Genomic DNA, 24326 nt, shown 5'->3' with positions numbered 1-24326 from the left:
ACTTTAAGTCATCAAGAAACTTTAAGGCGCGCACACACACACACACACACTATTATGACTGTATGTTGGCCTGAAATGTGTCAGTATAAAGACAAATTTAGAATTAAAACAATGAGAACAACAAATCAATAAATTAAGCCAAAGAAATATAATAAATAAGCAAATAAAGTACTCAGCAATTTGGATCATTACCAAGGAGCTTGGTAAAACAGTATGACAACTGTGGAACAAATATTCATCATTTCACATATTGAAGGAAGGAAGCAAAGAGAGGAAGAACAGATTTCCTAGATCAGTAGAGGTGAACATACAGTTGTCAGGAGTAAGGGGGAAGGGAAGCTTGCTTTGAAAGAAAGAAAGAAGTAAGAGCACCGATTCCACTATACACAGTTTGTCTTAGATTACTAGGTCACCTTCTCAGCTCAGTTAGCTGGCAGCATTTTATAAAACAGAGCTTAATGTGTAAGCCTTTAGGATGGATGAAGAACCAGAGCTTTCATGACTCCAAAGCTAAACTGATTTTAAAAAGTGTGCTGTGAATTTCACAAATCTAAAGTCACTGAGGAATGGGAAAGTTTAGGACAGGGGGTGGGTAAATGACCTTGGAGGGCTGCATCCGGTTCATGGGCTTTCGTTTGGGGACCTATGTCCTAAAGGAACAAGTTACCAGTCCAGGCACAAAGACATCCTAAATATATTCAGGTCATTTTGTAGACTTGACAAGATCTGGTGAGAGTCACCTTGATGTCATATCATACCGCTCAACCATCGTCAGGGAGTTGCTTTCAAATTTCAAATTTGTCATAGTAGAAGAAACAAACAAACAAACAAACAAACAAACAACATATATCTACCCCAAATCAGCTTTGGATAATTGATTTGAACCTCCAGTCTTCTGTCCTGCCAGCACAAGGGTTTAATCCATTGCGCCACAAGGGTCTCCTATAAGACCAGAGTCATTACAAGCTTGAAATGCATAGTTGTACCCATTGTGCTGGTAAACTTAAATCTGTCTCCTATGTGAGTCTGTTAGTTTGGGTTCATAAAGCCATGGAACATCTCTATCAATACTTCTTCACATTCTAATTACTAAAACACTTTAGAGGAATGCACTCTTCTATAATTGTGTAATGATTGTTTTCCCTTAACATCTCATCTTCAGTGCCAAAGGGAAATGAAAGTGTTTCTCATTTACAAGGACCATAACATAAATACAGCTTGAAGAATCCTAAATGACTGCCACTGATAATTTGGCTATGATTAGAGGAAGGAGCCACTGTATGAATCTTGCACTTCCAAGGCTAGGTCAATAAAATATTCATGGATTCTAACCATCCCAAAGCTGTGGCTTTCCCAAAGAGAATGAAATAAAATGCAGATGACATTCTCTGCCAAGAACTGTGTTCTGAGCGTGTCTGGGAAGCTTCCAACTCTTTGTTTTTGTACCAGTAGCCAGTTTTCCGTTACATACAAGAGACACACATATTGCAGGAAATGTCCAAACAGATGTCACACATCCCAGCTTTTCAAAACAAATACTAGAGAAGTACTTAATAACTGATATATGCATTTGTCACTTCAATTAAAGTGCCAGGTAATCATTAAATTGGGTTTAAGTTGTACAGTACAGAAATATAATTTGATAGTCGGAAGAAGGGAACACTCATTTTAATCTTGGCTGGCATGCAAGATTTTGTAAAAGTAATAATTGGCAATCCATAAAACATGCCTTCTGATGGCTTCAGAGATGAAATGCTGAAGGCTCAGTAAAGTGCTATGCTGCTCAAGGATATGGTGGTAAGAGGTAGATTGCTCATTCCTGACCTTCAGGATTTCACAAGATGTTTTAGATATTCGAGTCCATAAGAGAAGACAGAAAGATTTGTGGTTCAGCAAACACTAAAGATGCCACAAGCATGTTTGTTAACAATTCTCTTTAGCCTGTGATTCAGGCATATAATAAGACAAATATGGATTCTGTCACAGACATAAGGTGCAACTACACTGTAGAGTTGATGCAATTTGACAGAACTTTAACGGGCATGGCTCACTGCTATGGAATAATGGAAGCTGTAGTTTTACTGGGCCTTTAGCCTTCTCTGCCAAATAGTAGTGATATTGCACCAAACTTCAACTCTCAGAATTCTGTAGCATTGAGCCATGGCTGTTAAAATGGTGTCAGTCTGCATTAATTCTACAGTATAGATACACCCCATCTAACTCAAAATAATCATAGTTTCGCAGGATTGCGGAAAACATGCTAGTGGAAATATTCAAGCTGTCATCTGTTTATAATATTAGAAACAATGTTAATAACTTTAAAAGAAATAACTGCAACAAACAGGAGAAAAACAAGACCACACACAGCAATAAAGCATATATTAAACAAAGAAAACATTAAACCTATTAAGTCACTTCTGATCTATATCTTGCACCATTAAATTGCACAATTGCTATAAGATATCAACTCTCTCTTGCAAAAATGCCACGCAAGAGTAAAATTATAAAAAAATTCTCCTTCAAGATAATTAAGCTTTAAAAACCTCTAGATGGAATAGATAGGATAAACTACCTGCAGAATTCAAAAAGATTGGATTTATCTGCTGTTGTATTTTGTGAATCATTTGTGATACACATGTAGATAGCAATATTTTATGCTCTCGCTGTGTAAACAATATTCCCGTATCTTACCTGGGTGGCCATGGCATAGTATTTGCCACTCCCTTGTTGATACCTTATTCAGAGCTTGGGAAATTTAGTTTTCTGTACTCCACCCTTCAGAATGTTATTCATGCTGCCAGGGCTTTTAAAAGTATCTGATTGGTCCCATTGGATCACAGCAAAGATCCATCTTCAATGCAGTATTGTGTTTCCCACAGTAAGCAAGCATTTTGTGACAGGGACATAGAATGTCGCAGGGCCCTTCCACACAGTCATATAATCCAGAATATCAAGGCAGAAAATCCCACAATATGTGCTTTGAACTGGGTTCAGGATTCAAGCAGCACACAACATATACACAAAAGAGCAATTACATACCACAAAAACATAATCAAAACCACAGCTTGATTTCTAATTCTAGGGCTTTTAAATTCAGCAGCTTTGAGTTCCTGAGTGGAAACAAGAACTCTGAAGTGTTGGGATTTACATCTGAATACTTTTACCCAATACCCTCATTCAAGGTCTAAGGCAGGCATATTTGGGCAGAACAACCCCAACCGCTACAGCCAGCAGAATGCAGATATTCATAGACTTGCCAGCACTTCAGAGCTTCTGGCAGAACATTTCTTGATCATATTAATCAAAGCAACCTTGAATTTAAAGAGAGAGGTTTTTATCCCACTGTGATTGTCAGGGTCATGACACTTATCTAGAATAAAGCAAATGAGCTATAATTAGATGGTTGATAACAATTACGAATGATTGTAGGATATTGTTCCATGGGGCTGGGATTAGCAGAGCAGGCTAAACTGCTGTGCTGAAGAAAAATCCTGTCACCCAGAAGGTCAACAGTTTGAGCCCGGGTCAGGATTGAGCACCCACTGTTAGCCCCAGCTCAAGTCACTCCTGACATGGGGGAAAAAAACCCTGCCCACCTAGCAGGTCGAAAGCAGAAATGTGTGCATGTTGGGCAGGTGTGTGGACTGTAATGCAGAACCAATCGGATTTTTAAACCCAATTGGGCACACATTGAAATCCTGTCTGGAACCACTTCAGACATCTCCATTTTAAAAAGTTTCTGACAACTGTCCAAAAGTGATATACACTAGCTTGGTGACATGGAAGACAACCAAAGACCTCCAGTAAGTGCGATATTTCCTTAATATCATGTTGCTTATTGTGCTTTCAAGTGTGCCTTGTGTTCCTGTAAGATAATTGCCAATAACTGCCAGTTAACAATGTCCTCGAGACGTGCCCATTTTTCTTCTATTCAGCAGATACCTTGTCCCTATATTTATCTATTTGAGGCAGGAGTGCGTGATCTTTTTTATTGTTTCAAAGGATGCAAGTGGCTTCGTGGAAGGCATCAGTGTATTGCCTGCAGGGAATAGATACATGCCTCTGCAAAACAAGCTTGGAGGCTTTGTGTGGACATTGCCATAAGTAATCAGCATATTTGATACAGTAAAGCAAAAAAACAAACAAACTTTGCCTTGTTCTCTTCCACAACTGCTGGAGATTTTGCTGCATTCAGCACCTTTCTCACTTTTGGGATGCTATCACTTACCTTTTCAATGTGGAAAGCAGATGTATGTGCTAACCTGATATAATCCCAGTGGATGCTACTTGTCCCATTTGAGGCATTTCATCAATCTTTAAAGGTGCTATTAAAGGTGTCAAATTTATCAGGGAAAAATAATATTGGATAATGCCTTTAAAGTGCTACTGTACTGATTCAAAGTTTTAATCAGCTTCATAGGTTAACTTAATGGGGAGGAAACAAAGACCTCCCATTCCTCAGTCTCAAATTATGTGTGATTATTCTTGATATCTACATATGTGCTGCCTTATTCATATACTGTAGGAAAGAGCAAAAAAAATTACTGTGTGATATAATTATTTATATCCATTTACACATATCCCCCAAGTTTTTTTAAAAAACTGTTATCAAGGAGGCTAAGATCTTTTCAGGAGGCCCTGCTCTTGCAAGTGCAGTTGGTGGAGACTAGAGACAGGGCCTTCTTAGTGGTGGCTCGTTGGCTCTGGAACTATCTACCCAGTGAAATTAGATCTGCACCCTCCCTCCTGGCCTTTAGAAAAATAACAAAGGCATAGTTATGGAACCAAGCTTTTGAATAGTAATGCAGTACAAAAAACCCCAGTAGTGCAGTGGGTTAAATAGCTGAGTTGCTGAGCTTGCTGACAGAAAGGTCGCAGATTTGAATGAACTTGGAGGTGTCTATGGACAATGCTGGCTCTTTGGCTTAGAAATGGAGATGAGCACCACACCCTAGTGTTGGACACGACTGGACTTAATATCAGGGGAACAAGAAGCAAATATGGAATATGAGCAATCGACATTTGGAATGTCCTTTTATTTTATCATATGGTGAATTGTCCTACTGATTTTATGCTAGTTATATGTTGTTGATTTGAGTTTTGGTTTATGTATGTAAGGCATTGAATTTCACCGTTATTTGTGTGTAAACCACTTCGAGCCCCCCCTCCCCCCACAGGTGTGCGAAAAGCAGTATGTAAATACTATAAATAAATAATAAAATTATTGATAGATTTTAATATCACACTTAATACAAGAAACAATATACAGATAATATATATGTATTTTAAAATAACTCAAGACAAAAACAATAAGCAGTACATTGTTCTTCCTCACATCTTGAGGTGTAGAGATGCACTTGATAGGAAATTATGTAAGCAGTAGTTGCTGCTTGCTGTGTCATCCAGTACAATTCCAATATAGCATAATTTGAGTGTAACTATGTGGGTGTGAATTTACACTATGCAACCATTGCATGGATCTCTGCCATGGGCTGCATATTTCCTTTCCCAGCAGCCTTGGACTGCCTATTGCATCTATATTTTCATTGCTGTTTCCTTGCATTCATCTCCTTAATTGCCTTTTCAGTCCTCCACAACTTGGCTTATTTTATCTCTGTAAAGTGACTGCTGGAAACTGTAGTATAATGGTAAGAATTTCTATTAAGGGTCAACAATACCTGTTACTCCTTCACAATGGAATCCATCACAGTTTTTCTGAGTGGTGATGACACTGTTGCCATCTGGTTTATCAAGAAAGTTGATTGTGGTATGCTGTTACAAGTTTGTCATATATGAGAGGATAATATAGATTCTGTCAATCACAACTTCTATAGTGAGGGACCTTCTTCAGAGAGAAGCTGAGAGCTTTGGGATGCAACTCACATATCTGAGAGAATCTTTGTTGGCTCCATTAAATTAATGTGGATATTTGATATTTATATTTAGGTTTTATGTTAGATATAATTTTTAGATAGGTTGCATTTTATTTTATCTATACATATCATGTTATGTTATTTTCACATGTGGGGGTTATTTTAGGATATTATGTCTACATTTGTTATTACACTGAGGCACTGAATGTTTGTTTGTTGGAATCTGTCCTGAGTCCCCTTGGAGATATAGGGTGTAATATAAATAGTGTTGTTGTTGTTGTTGTTGTTGTTCGTATTCCCACCACCCATTAAAAGTGACTTCCCACTCTTTTAATCATCAAAAGTGATAGTTCTGGGAGAAACTGTTCTGATTTTCCTCACACTGCATTGTGTGTGAGCGTGCATACAAGCCTTCAGAGAAAACGTGGATAATTAACTCATGTTCTATTGCCATTTGTTTGAATTGCTGTCACTGTGTATGCAATTTCTTAATCTAGATAATTGTAATTTATTGTGCTACACATTTGCAATTTGTTATTTTATCTCTGTGTTTTATGTAGCTGTCTTTACCTCCCACGAGACCTATTAGATATAGCTCAAACCATTTAAACTTGAATATATGTAAGGTATATTTGGGACATTACTAATTCTGATACACATGCATACTACATGCCCAGCCATATACATGCACATACACAAATATTTGAAATGGCACATATACAATCATCTTACATTTAACAATACACAGAATAGAACTGGGCTGTGGCACAGCTAGTTAGTAGCCAGCTGCATTAAATCACTACTGGCCGAGGGGTCATGAGTTTGAAGCCAGTCCAGGTCAGAGTGGGTTCCCAATCATGAATAGTCTAGCTTGCTGTTGACCTATGCAGCCCAAAAGACAGTTCCATCTATCAAGTAGGAAATTTAGGCACCACTTTATGTGGGGAGGCTAATTTAACTAATTTTTGACCCCACAAAACCTTCCAGCAGCATGTGTAGCAATGAGGAAGTACTCCATCAAGGACTCAGTGTCACAAGTGGACGGTGAAGCGGCAGCTCCCCCTGTGGCTGGAATCGAGCATACCCTCATGAAGTCAGAAAGCTGGAATGTTAAATTGCCTCTGTGTCTTTCTATATATGTTGTATGTCTATGGCCTTGAATATTTGCTATGAATATGCGCATTGTAATCTGCTCTGAGTCCCCTGCGATGTGAGAAGGATGGAATATAAATACTGTAAATAATGATGATAATAATAATAATAATACACATGCTGGCAGTTCTAAAAATTCCACCGCATTCTGCAATTTTTTGTTATTGCCATCTTTCTATCAAAGTAACTGCAGAAGGCAAGTTATCAACAGTTTTTGTAGACTGATGACTTCTCTCAGAGGAACATTGTTCTTAGAGAGCATGTACTCTAGATATGTCCATTGATGGTAGCTGTGCTACAAAAGATGTTTGAAATCAGACTTTGAGGAAAATCTAGGTTTGTTCCCTAATGTAAGTTTCCCACCAGAATTGATCTGTTTTAAAACCAAATGAGAGCTGGGGATAGCTTCATGTTTTTATCAGCTTGAGCTGTAGCTTTTCTTTGTTTCTTAGCATGTGTTTATGTGCATCAGAAGTATATAACATGGAGCCCCCAAACACAGCTCCCCCAAAGCCTGTTTTGCCATTATCCCCCCCCCCCTCCCATCTCAGTTTTGTTTGCCCTACAAAAGTATGAAATGGAAAATGTGGGCCTACTTTTGACTGATGCAGTAGTCAATTAGGATTCTTGTTGTTTTGCGCTTTCAAGTCATTTTCAGACTTAGGGTGACCCTAAGTCTAAAGTTTAGGGTGGGGGGGCGGGTAAATGTCCTCGAAGGGCCACATCCGGCCCATGGGCATTAGTTTGGGGAACCCCTGATCTATACCATCCCATTGTATAATTGTGGTGCCAGCTGTCATTGATGTAAATGAGAACGTGGATGGGACATTGGTCTAACCTCCAGTTTTCCTTGCACTCCTAGAGTGTACTAGTATATGTTCTTCACTGCTGTTGTGAGGGATGTCACCCTTGATTATGCAAACCAACATAGGTTGCTAAGCAGTTCTTATTTCCACTGACACTTTGGTGATGGAGGATGACTCACTGTGGACTCACATAATTATATCTCCTTTCCCTCTTCCCTTTGCTTGGTGACTATTTGCTCTCTGATTGAATTATACATACTCCTGGCTGTATTGTACACAGATAGGTGGCACAGATCAACTGTGGAGAAGAAAGGTATCTCATTATGAGGCAAATTATTGAATTTTGCTGTGGAACTCCAGTATGGAGAGACTCTCACAGACAAATATTTAGCGCACTATAATTTTTTTTTAGTTTCAGTATTCTGCTCCCTTTAAGAAAGAGTGAGAAGAGGGGAACCCAACTGACATTCAAATGGTATGCAACACAATGCAAAGCATTTTTTTTATTTTTTAGGAATTAACCCTGAAGCCAAATATAAAAGAATATATGTTCCCTTCAATTCCAGTCTAAAAATAAGGAGGTTGCTAACACTGGTGTTGTTTGCAGCAAAATGCTATAACTTCTTAGGTTGATTGGAAAAATCTATTTGCAATCTGCAAGAAATATTATTTAAGTGGGAAAAGGGTATTAACAAGAAGCTCATTAAAATTAAAATGGCTAATTCCACAGTAAGGGTTGCATTTCATTCTTTTGCAAGGACACATGTTCCTCGATGCTTTTAAAGCATGTTCCTCGATGCTTTTAAAGTTGTTTGGACATTTTAAAATCCAAACTGCTTCTCCTAACTGGTTTTCTTGGACAGAAAATGGGAGGTAGGGTCTTTGGGGCCCATTCCAGGCCTAAAATAATGGGCCATGTATTTTTCCTTATCCTTAAATAGAATAATTTGCAGCTGAGTAGCTAAATATTGTTGAACACTGCATTCAAGGAAAATTACCCAATTCAAATGGGAAGATTAGAAAAATTTTGACCAATTTTGATGAAAAGTAAACTTTTCAGCTTATTACTCTGGGGGATGGTGTTCATCTCCATTTGTAAGCCAAAGATTGGGCGTTGTCTGTAGACACCTCCAAGGGTCATGTGGCCAGCATGACTGAATGGAGCCCTGTTATCTTCCTACAAAAACCATACCTGTTGATCTACTTATACTGCATGTTTTTGAACTGCTAGGTTAGCAGGAGCTGGGACTAACAGCAGGAGCTCACCCTGATCCCTGGATTTGAACCGCTGACCTTTTGATCAGCAAGTTCAGCAGCCCAGCACTTTAACCCACTTCACTATCAGGGGCTCCAGCTTATTGAAATGCATGGCCAGTTCTGTCACCTGGAGATGAGCAAGAATCCAATTAATCTGGGAAGTTAAAAAGATATTTATAGTTGTGCTGGTAAATATAAGGGTGGTGAAATGTCATTGTAGATAGTCTAAAAAGATATTTCATCACCCTTATATTTATCCAGCATGACTCAAGCTGAAAGGAAACAGCTTTGCTCCAAAATTAACATCACACAAACCTACAGATAATACAGGGCAGCTATAAAGCATCAACATGTTTTGGGGTTCCAGTTTACACAAAGTGGACAAGATGCTGAGGCCATGCTTGGGGAAGTGCCCAAAGGGCCACTGTGCTTTGCTACAAAACAAAATGGCTGTGACTCAAATTTAACAGCTACTTTTATCTTTTCCCTGTGGGCTTAGTATCAGATGCTAGAGAGGGCCTTGAGCAATATGATTGTAGGCCAGCCCAAGACAGAAGAATCCCAACATGTTCTCTGCAAACCTCTTTAATGAGCAAGCTATGGAAAAACACAGCTCAGTGTAAATGTAAAGGGATGCACATTGGGACAAAAAAGAATTATAACCTCTCATATATACTGATGGGCTGTATATTACCGGAAACTGTCTGGAAAGGAACTTAGGGGTCATCTTGATGGATCACTCAATAGAAATAGTGACTCGGGGCCAGCAGCTGTGAAAAAAGCAAATTCCAAATGCTAGGGATCATTAGGGAAAGGACTGAAATAAAACTGCCTCTTGTCTACACAAATTGATGGGAGGACCATGACACCTCATTAAAAACGGATATTGGAAAACTAGAAAACATAAGTTGGGGTGGGGGGTGGAAAAGTGCAACTAAAATTATCAGAAGTTGAAGCAATATTTAAAAGTAGCAAAATGTCATTTGTTGTTTTAGGAGAAAAGGCAAGTAAAAGAGAAACAGGCTAAAGGAGTATCCAGTTGGATGCTGCGTGAAGAAAGTAGAACTGAGTGCTGTGTGAAAAAGATAAGTTTTTTTATAGCCAAGGTTCAAGACTCATGAAACTAAGCTATCTATTGAGAAAATAAAATAGTTGTTGTCCATATAGTGCGTAATGAAACAATATATATGTGAGGGTGGTTATCACTTTAGGACTCATCTACACATGCCACAAAATTCAGGACCAGTTCAAAGCAGAAATGCTCCAGACTGACGCTGGAGTCATTCTAATGCTATGCTCCCAACCCACTGCTGCAGCAGGGGTGGTCCACATAACCATAGCTGGACTGTCACCCTTTCCTTTCATAGTGCTCCCGTTGGCATGGCAAATGACTGAAGAGCTATGGAGAGCTTCCAGCCATCACTGGGCTCCTTTGCCAACATCAGCAAAAGTGCCAGTATGACCTGGGAAGTGGGACTGGAACAATCTATCCCTGATGAGTACAGGAGGAAAGGGATGACAGTGGAAGCCCATGTAAACAGTAGACCAGCTTGCATTGATGATTATCTGCTATCCACATTCTGCACATAATATTGTGCTGCTTCAGAGTTTCGACAAAACTCCTGAGCATTCCCTGACTTCATTTAGCATGGGGCAAAACTGGTTTAGCCCAGTTCCCCCGACTTTGACTGGAAGTCCCTGGATATTGTTTGGACATCCAGGAGTGACTTCTTGTCTAGATTTAGGTCTGGTGTAGATGGGTCCTTAGACAGCTTTAAATGGAGATTATCTAGCCTTTAGAAGATTATTAATGGCTACTGGTTCTATGATTAGCATGCTTCTTTGTACTAGCTGTAGTGGAAAATATGATATTGTTTTAATGCAGTGGTTCTCAACCTGTGGGTTCCCCAGGTGTTTTGGCCTATAACTCCCAGATATCCCAGCTGTTAGGATTTTTGGGAGTTGAAGGCCAAAACATTTGGGGACCCACAAGTTGAGAACCACTGTTTTAATGAATCCTGGTAAATGACGTTCAATCATCTATAATACTGGATCACATCTTAAGTTGTGATCAATGTTGGTCTAGGTTCCACTTGTAGCGATCACAAGCCAACAGTGCTTTTCAGTAACTTAATCCCTCCTTTTTGTGAAATAATTTAGGCATGAATCACAACTTTAAAATATCTTGACATGTAGGCTGCAATCTACGGTCTCCCACATCAATCAGCATGTGTATGAATGTGTCATACTTGAAGCATCTTGCTGCTTCATTTGAATGCTATTTCTTCTTCTTCTTTTATCCAGTGGTATAGGTATGTTTGCCTGTAGGATGAGGCTTGCAGGAATTTTAGAAGGAGTGACAGAATGAGCTTGAATTAATCTAAAATTGATCCCAGTGATTTCAGTGAGGACAACAGTTAGAAAGGTCCGTGCCTAGTGAGCTTCCACGAAACATATCAGCTGGGACAGAGAAAAAGTTTTCTGGGATGAAGTCAAAGCCACAGATGTTTATTATGATACAACCAAAAAGGATGCAAGCACAAGCAATATGCTTCAAAGTGTACAAGCATAAATTCACAGAAAAATACATGACATTTTATACAGTTCTGACAGCTATTCAGACTTCCTGCTCCCTCCTCTGATTGGCTGAAAAGAGAGGCAGGCTAGGATCTGCATCGGATTGCCCAGCAGTTCCACAGATATCACAACCTGGAGGGGATTCCCATGTCAGAAAGAAAGACAGCTGGTGGTTGGACAGTTTAAACAACCAATCCGTTGTAGGGAGGGTGCAATCCAGAAGGAAATGGTGATGTGGAAATGCTGATGAATTCCTTATTAACTCAAGTGTCTAGTTTTACGCAAAACAAAGATGAAAGACCCAAAAGACAAAGGTGGTGATTCCAGACAATCAAGGGCTTGGCTGTGCCGATAGAGCGTTAATGAATTCATGATTTCTGAGCCCACTCTTCTGCAGGAGCAGCAGATGCTTAGCCTCAAGTTAAATGAACAAACATCTTTTTTTTTTTTTAAATTATTTTTTATTGATTTTCATAAACATACAGAGTATTAAAAACAGGAAATGGGGTCAAAGGGGTAGGTTACAAACTAGGGGAGGTGCGTAGGGGAATCGGAGGGGAGGGGAAAGTTGGGAAAGGAAAGGGTCCACCGGCTGGGGAGGAGGGCAGTGGAAGGGGGGGGGGATAACAAGGGAAGGGTATGGTACTTCCAGGTTTATCCGTCGTGGTATACACATCTTTGGTTCTGTACAATGAGTTCAGCTTTTGCGTTTTTGTACATACATATATTATCTCTTGATTTTTATTATTGTTTTACATTTTGCATACTATATTCTGAATACACTGTTGGGTATTTTCCTATACCCAAAGGTTAACTTCCTAGGAGTATAAAAGATACCTTTATTGTTAATTGCTCCAGGTATTTAAACCCTTTAATTCTCCTTGACATTTAATCCCTTTCTTGGAGTATTATTATATTTCTATTGTGTATAACCCATTATTTTCCTCTTTTATAAATTTTAATACTGAATTCCAGTTGGTTATCTGAGGTTTCCTATGACTTTGTGAAATTTTTTGTGTCAGAATATCCATGTTTAATATATCTAATATCTTGTCCATCCAGCGTTCCAGTGATGGAGCTTCTTTATTTTTCCACAGTCTCGCTATGACCATTCTGGCTGCTGTAGTTAAATAGAAAAGTATTTTGTCTTCATTTTTGTCTATTTTGAGATTATGGAGTCCTAATACTAGGGTTTCCGGTGTCGGGTCAAATTTTACTTCTAGTATCTTTTCTATTGCTCCGTGGACTTGTTTCCAGAATTTTTTGATCAGTTTACAATTCCACCACATGTGTAGAAATGTGCCCTTTTCTTTCTCACATTTCCAACATCGATCTTCTTTTTTGTTCTTGTCTATTTTGGCCAAGATTTCCGGGGTTAGATACCACCTATAGAAGATCTTGTACCAACTCTCCTTAATGTCCGTGGCGTAGGTGTATTTAATTTTGTTTTTCCATATCTTCTCCCAATCAGCTAGAGGTATTGAATGGCCTATGTCTCTTGCCCAAGTTGTCATGTTGGCCTTAACTTGTTCGATCTCCGTGGTCCAGATGAGCAACTGGTTGTATATTTTTCTTATGAGTTTTGTGTCGGTTGCTAGAATGCTATCCCAAAAGGAAGATTTCGTTTCGAAGCCTACTTTCTCGTCTATTCTAAAGTTTTCTCGAATTTGGTGGTAATGAAACCAGGAGATGGAAGCGTCTGTTTGGTTTAATTCCTCTCTGGATTTTAGTGTTATTTCCTGCCCCTTGATGTTGATAAGTTGTTTGTAGGTAAGCCATATCCTCCTAGGTATTTCTCTTCTGTGGTGGGCCTCCGTAGGTGAAAACCACATTGGTGTCCTTTGATGAAATTTATTCTTATACTTATTCCAGGTGTTGATTAGGGCGGCTCTTATTGGATGATTTTTGAAGAGTTTTTCCTTTTTGTCTTTATCCCTCCAGAGGTAAGCGTGCCATCCCTGGTTTATATCGAACCCTTCCACTGCCAGAATCTTCTCTTTACTGAGTGTTACCCAGTCGCGGATCCAACTTAGGGCGGCAGCATCGTAGTATAATTGGATCTCGGGGAGGGCCAGGCCCCCTCTCCTTTTATCGTCCACCAGATGTAGCGCTTTTATCCTATGTTTCTTATTATTCCAGATGAATTTAATAATTTCCTTTTGCCACTTTTCTAACATTGTTTTTGTTTTCAGTATTGGTAATGATTGAAATGTAAAAAGGAGATCTGGGAGCACGTTCATTTTAATTACAGCTATTTTGCCTAACAGTGATAGATTTAATTGAGACCATTTCTGCATTTTTTTCTTGATTTCAAGCCATTTCTTCTCATAGTTGTTTTTAATGAGGTGGTTATTGTTCGGAGTAATTGTTATTCCGAGATATTTTACTTTATTGCTGACTTTTATTTTCGTCAGTTCCAGTAACTTATCCTGATTCTCCTTGCTCATGTTTTTAGCGATGATCTGTGTTTTATCTCTATTTATTTTTAATCCCGCTACTTCGCCATATTCATCGATTATCGATAGCCATTTATTTATGTTACTAATAGGGTCTTCCACAAAACACACAATGTCGTCTGCGAATGCTCGCAGTTTGAAAGAGTGACCTTTGATTTTTAGTCCTGTTAGTTCCGGGTTTTTCCTTATGTTTTTGAGTAGGCTTTCAAGAGTCAATATGAATATCAACGGCGATAGAGGGCATCCCTGCCTCGTCCCTTTCAATATAGGGATATCTACCGATTGTTGACCGTTGATCGTTATTTTAGCAGTTTGTTCATTGTATATGGCTCCTATTGCGTTAGTAAATTGATATCCAATATCCATCTCTCTTATTGTTGCCCTGATGAAGTTCCAGTTAACCCGGTCGAACGCTTTCTCTGCGTCTAGGAACATTAGGCCTACTTCTTTCTGTTTTGTTTTTTCACAGTAGTCTATGATGTTTACTACAGTTCTTATATTGTCCTTTAGTTGGCGTTTGGGTAGAAACCCTGTTTGATCTTCCGTTATTATATGATTTAGTAGATTTTTTAGTCTGTTGGCTAGTACTCCTGCAGCAGATGCTTAGCCTCAAGTTAAATGAACAAACATCTTGATTCCATCTTGGTGACAAAGATTATCATCTGTCTTCATGCACACACAATAGATTTGATATTTATCTGTCTGGGGAAATAGTTGGATGGACCCAAGCTATAATCCATGTTCTTAAGGGATTATGCTAACTAAGGGCATAATCCCTTAAGAACAGGGCATGGAAAGGGCATGGAAAGATAGCTGCCTTCTAGATACAGTTCATACATTTAAGAATTTACACAATACATAAAAGATACATGTTACACATAAAATCTCAAGTTCATACATTTATGGAAGGGTTATAGTCAATAGAGTTTGTAATTTACAGCTGCTGCTTGGTCCATCCCAGAACCCCTCCAGTGGTTTCGACATTTTGCAAATCTGGAGCTATTGAAAATGTTTAAAAATAGAGAAAAAATGATATATCTTTCTTGGAGTTTCTTGATCTATAAATCTTTGGAGGGGGGGGGGCAGTGCTATGGCTCAACAACACAAGGACTTGACCACACAAACCTGCTGTTCTTTTAGAGTTGCATCATCGATAGCAGATACATACTGCATTGAGCACTCTACATCTTTATTTATTTATTTATTTATTTTATTCATGACTTGCCTATCCCTTGCCTATCTCAAGTTGACTAACAATCACACACTTTAGTCATAATTAGAAACAATAATATTACACCTCTCTTTATCAGCACAATTGCACAAATTCACCAATTCGTAGTCCCATGATCATACCTCTGCATAGTCACATAATCCCACCGTGTCTTTAAAAATTAGTTCAATTCCACAATTCCAGTATTTCTGGAAAAAAAACCCCAAATATAAAATAAAAGGAAAACAATCAGATTGGGAATAGCATAGGGGGAGAGAAAGAATCTGGCTTCCTGCCATCATTTTATTGCTGGCACAGGAGTGGAAGGGACCCACTATAGAAAGATAGCTGATAAGAATATTGTGGGATTAGGAGCTATTGATGGGTTTTACCGTCAGTAGCTAGCAATGGGAGAATCATGGGGAGGAGGCGGACTGGAAGCAGAATGCACATGGTGTTTTGCATTTAATTGACAGTAATTTTTAAAAACATGTTATTTAGGGTTATTTATTTATTTATTTACTTCACTTGTATACCGCCATTCTCAGCCCTAAGGCGACTCATAGCGGTTTACAACAATCAAGCAAAAAAAGGCGAACAGTCAAGCAAAAATTCAATGCAACAGGTACTTAAAAACAGTTAACACAGGAACAGGTTAAGCAATTAACAATAATAGACAGTCAATCAATTGGTGTCTCATAACTAGAATCATGATCCAAACTCGTCAGTCGTAGTTCCATTTCCTGAAATTCATTGCACTTTTTATTCAAACACCTGTTCGAATAACCAAGTCTTCACTCTTCTCCGGAATACCGTAATGAATTGGTTCTGTAAAGTATCAAAATTATTTCAACCGACGATTAAGACAAGCATGTCCAACTTTCCATTTCTAAAGGGCAGAGACTGGAGCGGAACTCTATTGCTGAATAAGAACAGCTTGTGTTCTATTTGAAGTGCTTAATATCAGCAAACATGCCAACTGAAACCTACTGCTTTCTACCTTGCTATAGAGAGCTTCATAACTAGAATCATGATCCAAACTCGTCAGTCGTAGTTCCATTTCCTGAAATTCATTGCACTTTTTATTCAAACACCTGTTCGAATAACCAAGTCTTCACTCTTCTCCGGAATACCGTAATGAATTGGTTCTGTAAAGTATCAAAATTATTTCAACCGACGATTAAGACAAGCATGTCCAACTTTCCATTTCTAAAGGGCAGAGACTGGAGCGGAACTCTATTGCTGAATAAGAACAGCTTGTGTTCTATTTGAAGTGCTTAATATCAGCAAACATGCCAACTGAAACCTACTGCTTTCTACCTTGCTATAGAGAGCTTCAGAATCTATGATGTTTTTTCTACTCTTAGTTTGGGTTTAAAATATTTAAAGTATATTAAAATTATAGAAATTAAGAAAAAAAGAGATAATAAGAGAAGAAAAATGAAAGAAATACAGATACTTAGAATCTTCTTTTTGGCAGTTATGCACACATATAGATTATTCAATCTGTTTAAAATAGCTGTTTTAACAAGTTACAAATAGAAAACCTTACTCATTCCAGCCATTAAACCTTAATTTTACTAAATTCATTTCTCTTTTCTTTCACAAAAAATCTGTTAAGGTCCAGTCTTTTTACAACTCTAGTTAAATCAAATCACTTATCTATTTTTCATAAATTTATCAACTTCAATACCTCCTTAACACAAATGATAATAAGCTTTTCCCACTTTTACTTATATAGATTTGCTGTCATATTCATATATATATATTCATATATATTCTAAATATATTTTCTAATATAATCGCTTCTTATTTTGTTTAGAAACATTGTTTTTCCAAGTAATGTCATTTCAATTACTTGAATCTGCAGTTAAACTTAATATGCCTTTAATTCTCAAATGCTCTGGGCTCATATTCGTGAATGTTTTTCATAATTCAAACTGGAATCCATTTTTTTATGTCAGTCATGACTTGAGAAACTGCAAGTCACTTCTCGTGTGAGAGAATTGGCGGTCTGCAAGGATGTTGCCCAGAGGATGCCCATAGGTTTTACCATCCTGTGAGAGGCTTCTCTCATGTCCCCACATGAGAAACTGGAGCTGACAGACGGGAGCTCACCCCATTCCCCAGATTCATATGACCAACATTTCGGTCAGCAGTCCTGCCAGCACAAGGGTTTAACACATTGTGCTACTGGGGGCTGGAATCCATAACATTAATTTATATTGTCTATATGCTTTGCATAACTATGCATCCAAACTCCATCATTTTTACATGCATTCAAATTGCTTTAACTTTTTACGTTATGGAAAAACTTGAAAACGTCTTGTTGCAATGCATACATTTTACTTATTCTTTCCCAAAAAGATTTCAAAGGTTTGCACATAAAAAATGCTGTTACTAGGATCCTATGCATTTCAGTAATACCAAATGAACAAAATTCAGTCATAATTTTTAAATCTTATGTTATCATGATACTTTAGTTTGAATGTGTATTGCTGGATTTGTATCCTGCAAGCAAATTATGAATTATGAAGAGTTGAGTTGAGCTATCTTTTGTTTTTGCTAGATGTCTGTGAGCCCTCTAAGATTAAATTGACTTGGGACATAGTCAGACTTGCAATTGCAGAAATCTTTGTAAGAATTATCTCTCCTAATTTATTTGGAGTGTTCATTTTAAAAATAAGTTCCTTTATTAATTCTCATGGTGCTCCAAACAGTAATTTGTTATTCTTAGTGTCAATGCTGAAAAACAGTTTTGTTGCATTGTTAGGTTAATTGTTATATTTACAAGAAATGATAGATTGTCTGCATACCAGAGCTTCTGCTCAATGCAGATCCCTCCCCATCTGTGAACCAGAGCTCACTTCACTAAACAGTCTTCCCAGCATTAACAGAACAACAGAAGAGCTCTACTGTTGAGAAATGAAAAGTTAAACAAACAAACCCACAGTTGTTTGCTACACCATAATACTGAAAGTAATACAACACAAAAAACTGTCAGAAAGAAAGTCAATACATTTGAAATGTGGTGCTGGAGGAGAGGCCTACGAATGCCATTGACTGCTAAAAAGACAAATGAAAGGATCCCGAATCAAATCAAACCTGAATGCTTTCTGGAAACGAAGATGATTAAACTGAGTCTGGTCATATCATGAGAAGAAATGACTCACTGCAAAGGATGATAATGCTTAGAGAAGTGGAAGGCATTTGGAAAAGATCGAATTGGAAGTGGATTGATTCAGCCACAGACAAACCTGAGTTTGCAAAACATGAGAAAGGCAGTGACCAAGGCTCTTTCTTGGAAGTCTCTCGTTCATAGGGTCCATGGGATGAGGTCCTACAAAGAAGAACAGCAAACCTACTCTGAACAAATATTGCTAAGAAAACCCCTAGAACAGGCTTGTCATTATGTCAGAGTTGACATATAGATACCTAACAACAAGGAGAAACTTTGTTAAGGATCCTGAATCAGCACAAAGGTTTATTTAGTCTAGCAATGCCAGAAATACAGCTTAATGGTGTAACATTAGAAAATGTTGACCATTTCTGCTACCTTGACAGCCACCTCTCCATAAAAGTCAATATTGACACTGAAATACAATACCGCCTGAGCTCTGTGAGTGCAGCATTTTTCCTAATGAAGCACAGAGTATTTGAGGACCGGGAGATCCGTAGGGAGGCCAAAGTGCTTGTTTATAAAAGCTATTGTCATCCCAACCCTGCTTTACGCCTGTGAAATGTGGACTATCTACAGACGCCACATGTGACTCCTGGAACAATTCGATCAGCATTGCGTCCGAAAAATCCTGCAAATCTCTTTGGAAGATAGATGGACAAATGTCAGCGTGCTGGAAGTAGCAAAGACCACCAGCACTGAAGCAATGGTCCTCCGCCGTCAACTCCGCTGGACCAGCCACATCCTCCAACGTCCTCCAACGTAACATTGGAGGACAGGAAAAGAGATTTAAAGATGGACTCAGAGTCAACCTTAAAAACTGTGGCATAAATACCGAGAACTGGGAACCCCTGGTCCTTGAGCGCTGTAGCTGGAGGTCAGCTGTGACCAGCAGTACTGTAGAATTTGAAGAGGCACAAATGGAGGGCGAAAGAGAAAAACATGTCAAGAGGAAGGCACATCAAGCCAACCCCGACCAGGACCGCCTTCCACCTGGAAACTGATCCTCTCACTGCAGGTGAATATGTAGGTCAAGAATAGGGCTCCACAGTCACATATTTACCCACCACCAGGACACCGCACTTGGAGGACAATCTTGCTCGGACAATGAGGGATCACCTAAGTAAGTAAGTAAGCAATCTGTTCATTCACCTCTGGCAAAGAAAGAAATTAACATGCTCATTATTAGAGATGTAAGGCTTCATTGATTTTCTTTTCAAAGAAAGCAACAAGCAATTTTCTTCTTGCTTCAGTCTTTGGAAACAATGCAGTTTTAAAAGACTATTAGCTATTGGTGTCTGCACAAAATTTCTATGTGGTTAGTTGACACAGAAAACAATTATTTCCTGTGCAGAAAATATTATTTTCTGTGTAAATCAATCATGTGCATTCTTTACTGAATAAATCTCCAGTGACTGCATTTCAGGAACAGAAAATAATACTTCTCAATTGAGACATTTTCTGTAGAAAATGGCTATTTCTATAGAAAACAACTAATCTGAATTTGCAAGGCATACATTCCAAACTGGGAAGATAACACAAGCCAACAAGTATTTTTCATCAAATATAATTTTAGGTCATTCTTATAGAGTTTTTGCACTGAATCCAGATCTGTGTTTATTTTTTTCTCTATGATGTCTGTTTTTTTTTTTGTAATGAAGCTAATCGAATAATTAATGCATTTATGCACAGATAGCAATAGAATCTAATTGATATCAGTATGTAAATGCATTAATTATTCAATTAGCTTCACTGCAAAAACTGCATGTCATAGAGAAAAAAGAAACACAGATCTGAATCAAGCACAAAAAACTCTCTAAGAATGGCCTAAATTTGTATCTGATGAAAACTAGTTGTTGATTTGTGTTACATGAATATGATGTGAAATGTGTAGACTTTACAGTAGTCCGTTGTAATGTACCAGTCGTCATATTTTAAAAAGTTGACGTGATGGAAAAAAATAAAGACATATTTAAAATCAGCAGTAAAAATTGATTTAAACTGTGCTACTCGCAATTCTGACTATTATAAAAAGTTTGATTTTGTTGGCTTGTGTAATTGTTCATCCAGGATTGTACTTGTCAGGGATTTTTAATTCTCAAAAGTATATTTCTCAATTATCTCTTGAATATTTTTAATATTTTCCATCCTTACCATTATAACTGGTAATTATTTATAGTTGGTTACTCCTCACATGAATTTGTCTAGATCCCCTTATATGTCATCTATGTGGGCAATAGTCACTTCTTTTGCTGTAATGCGATGCATCTTCACAGTAGAATTAAAGCAGTTTGAAAACACTTTAACTGGTGTGGTCCAATGTTATGGAATCATGGGTGTTATAGGTTTAAAGGGTCTTTAGTCTTATGTGCCAAAGAGTGCTGGTGCCTTACCAACCCATCAGAATTTCATAGCATTGAGTGATGGCAGTTAAAGTGGTGTCAAACTGTATTAATTCTCCAATGCAGATCCACCCATAAACTCCTTCATTTATCTGCATTCCTCTCTCTATGTGCTTATTTTGCTAAAGGGGAGTTCAATTAAAACAAAAGTCAGAATAGGAAGGGATGAAGCCGAAGCCCCAAGGCAGGTTACAGATCATCAATTTAAGTCCTCAAAAGATGAGTCAACTGAAAAACAAGCATTCATTCCTACACATTAAAAAGCATTGCTGCCATTGGCCATTCTCTCTTATCAACCAAAGAAATGAGAGAAGGGGGGATTAATCTATTTGTGGTTAGTGGATCCCATGTCTCTAGGTTGGTAAATCCACTGTATGCTTTAGTCCAAATTTTAAGGAGTCACAATTTTGTGTGAGATTAGCAGATTAGAGCAGATGTTTTGGTTCTGACAGGTTGGAAAGACACTTTCTGCTCAACATCATGACTAAGATGAAGTTTGATTTTGAATATGCTTACAATTCCCTGTTACTATCTCACCTTCCTTGGCCTTGCCTTAGGTATTCTGATGAATGCTTGATTTCCTTTTTTTGCTGGGATCATGTAATGAGCATCTGTTTACTCTTTCAGTCACAGCTGGTCTAAAACATTTTTTTCTGCCTGAACAGCGGCAAATGCTCCCTTCTCCTCACAAAACACTTAAATTGGTGCAAGTCAAGGTGCATTGTATTCACAGCCAGTCATGCTACTCTGGAACCTGAAACAGATAATCTCACAAGCATCTCTCCCCTTCCTTAGTGTAATAATAAAACAATAATAAATCAGATGACTAACTGTTTGCTATCCTTAGATGAAACCCCAAGCCAGCTTCTAAAGGTTTCTGCTAATCTGCCTAATAGCGCAATGGCCTCTGTTTTGATTGAGTATTGGAAATGTATAAATGTACTAAAACAACTAGAGATATCTAGAATCAATTGCAAAGACCTAAAGGCATCAGTTTCCATCCAATCTTGAAAGCTATGTAGTGTCAGCTCTGATTAGTTGGATGAGGCACCATCAATGAACACAAGTTGCTGCAGGCTATATTTCAGAGGAAGGAACCAGTAAGCTACCTCTGGGCATCTCTTGCCTAAGAATGCCCTGTAAAATTCATAGGTTGACCCTAAGTTGACAGGTGATTTGAAGGAGGAGCTATGTGGCTGTACCCTGAAAAAGGTTGTCCTTGACTTTGAGATTTCAGCACTAGAACTTAAGGTATTGGGGAAATGATCTCACAAGAGTCAATGATAATATTATGAAGCATCAAGCACAGTTGCTCAGAGGGATGCAATCCAAACCAGATGCACAGATGCATGCAGAAGTCAAGGCAGTGTTCTTATCCAGAGAGTATTCACCATCAGAATTTTTTTAAAAAGGTCTAGGGGCTGAGATATCATACCTCAATACTGAAAACTCAGCAGGTTGTCTGTGCCATCTGTATCATCATCACTAGCCTTTAAATAAGTGCAAAATACTCAAATGAACATGGAATCAATTTGGAGCAAGATAAGGGCGTGGAACAGTTACCTTTGGGACATCAGCTGAAGCACTAATTAGAACTTTTAAAGCCAATGTTTTATCTACAAACTTTGCATTTCATGCCCTTTCTGGAGCAGACATTTTCAGTTAATAATCTCAATTGGCAAGAATTTGCAAATACTGGTTGAAAACATATGGCTCCATTCACTGCTTCCCATCTCAGTGGGAAGACAGAGTGGTGCATAAAGGATAATTACATCATTATCACCAATCATTTCCCAACAAATAGCAGGGTGACAAGAGAGGGGTTTTGGAAAACTTGTGGGAGTATATGGCAGGCCAGAATTTTAATCTCTGTGGACAAGATAGGATCCTGTTCCCTATAAAGTATAAACTCTGTGAATTCAAGCTTTGTTGGTAATGCCAACATAAGAAATGTGCTTCCTTTTGCTGTAGAGTACTTCAACAAATCAATGTCTCTCCTATTGATTAAACTAGCCTAGCAATATTATCACTGTACATCCATAGATAATACATCACCATGGCATTCACAAAGTGTAGTGAAGAAACTATAAATCCTATGCTTCAACATGAAGGTGAGCTAACACTTTCTCATAAATTGGCTTCTCTCTAACTTACACACAACAGTTCTGACAATCTATCCACCTCACTTCATGTGATGCAGTAGCTCATGAGATCTAGTGTATGTAGAGAAAGTTTTCATCCAGTGATTCTGTACACAATTTCCATTATCTGAATGGAGAGGTGTAGATCACCCACCATATTACATGATGTTCTGTGGCCTTTCGTAGTCCATAGCAACAATGACTTCAGATTTAGCAAAGGAGGGGTAGAAACTTTCTGTGAAGTGTAGCAGAGATAATTAGTACAATCTTTTGCAAGAACAGATATCATGAGTTGATTTATGACTGACATTCTAGCAGCTGGAGCTCACTATTGAGAATAAGGTTCCAAGCAAATGCTAAAGCTTTTAGTATTAGTAGAATTAAGAAGAAGATTCTAGCCATTTTTCATTCCGGAGAGGAGACCATTGAAAATCCAAACCTTCACCCACATATCAGTTAAGAAATAAATATAAGAAAACAAGAAGATCCCTGCTGGAGCAAGTCTAAAACGTTCTAGTCATTCTCTCTGACAGAACTGGGGAACATTTGCACTATAGTTTTTGTGGGGTTTTTTTGTGTGGGTTTTTTTTTTTTTTGCATTCCAAAAATGGGGATGAGGCTTGTACTATAGTTTCTAATAGCCCTAGCCAGCCTGGCCAATGGGAAGAGATTGTGGGACATGAAGTTGAAAATTTCTGGGGGACCAGAAATGCCCTATTTCTTCTCTAATTAAAGAAATGAATTAAACAATCATAGTCAAATGAACCTTTAAGACTCTGAATCACAAAAAAAGCATTTGATTCAGCTACTAAGATAATTCTAAATGTGCTTATTTAGAGATAATTCTAAGTATTCTTATTAGAACCGAAGACCTAGAATTGTATTCTGGTGAACCCAATATCCATGTAAATGTGTCCTTTCCATGGATGGGTAGAAAATGTAGAAGGTTGCTATTTCCAACAATAAAGACAAGCATTAATATCTGGAACACTTGCTGAAATCACTGGCCTTTCCAAGGTTCTTCTTCCTCCTTAAATAAGCAGGCAATTCATTACTGAATGGTAAAAATCAACAGATATGTCTTGATTAAACACCAGAAACCATTTGTAGGACATAATTGTGCTTTTCAAGTTCAAACCTATCTAAAGAAATGTGTAAAAGTGATGTGAGGAAATAACTTCTTAAGACACAAAACAAACACACCATTGTCTGACCAATCTCTCCAATTAAAAGAAAATAACATGCATGAAACTATCCAAATAATCTAGTCCAGA

This window comes from Anolis sagrei, chromosome 6 (genome assembly GCF_037176765.1).
Source record: "Anolis sagrei isolate rAnoSag1 chromosome 6, rAnoSag1.mat, whole genome shotgun sequence".
Lineage (NCBI taxonomy): Eukaryota > Metazoa > Chordata > Lepidosauria > Squamata > Dactyloidae > Anolis > Anolis sagrei.
The sequence above is the reverse complement of the archived record's forward strand: the minus strand, read 5'-3'. Positions refer to the sequence as shown.